The following is a 260-nucleotide window of genomic DNA, read 5'->3' as shown; positions in this document are numbered from 1 at the left end:
GGGCCTGGCGGCATTAAGTATCTCGAAATTGCGCCAAATTGCTAAAAGAAGAAACGATTGGCGGGCTGTTGTTATTTCGGGTATAACCGAGTAAACGGTGTCTTCACCACTAAAGAAAAAGAAGAAGATAATTAAAAAAGTCAGCCAGATATCCAGTTTAAAAAGATAATCTTACAAATATTTTACATTAGATTCTATTGTGTTTACCAAATCTATTTATTTATTTATAGTTCACAACAAATGTATTTACGATAATTTGA

This window comes from Bactrocera tryoni, chromosome 5 (assembly GCF_016617805.1).
Source record: "Bactrocera tryoni isolate S06 chromosome 5, CSIRO_BtryS06_freeze2, whole genome shotgun sequence".
NCBI classification, from domain to species: Eukaryota; Metazoa; Arthropoda; class Insecta; order Diptera; family Tephritidae; genus Bactrocera; species Bactrocera tryoni.
The sequence above is the reverse complement of the archived record's forward strand: the minus strand, read 5'-3'. Positions refer to the sequence as shown.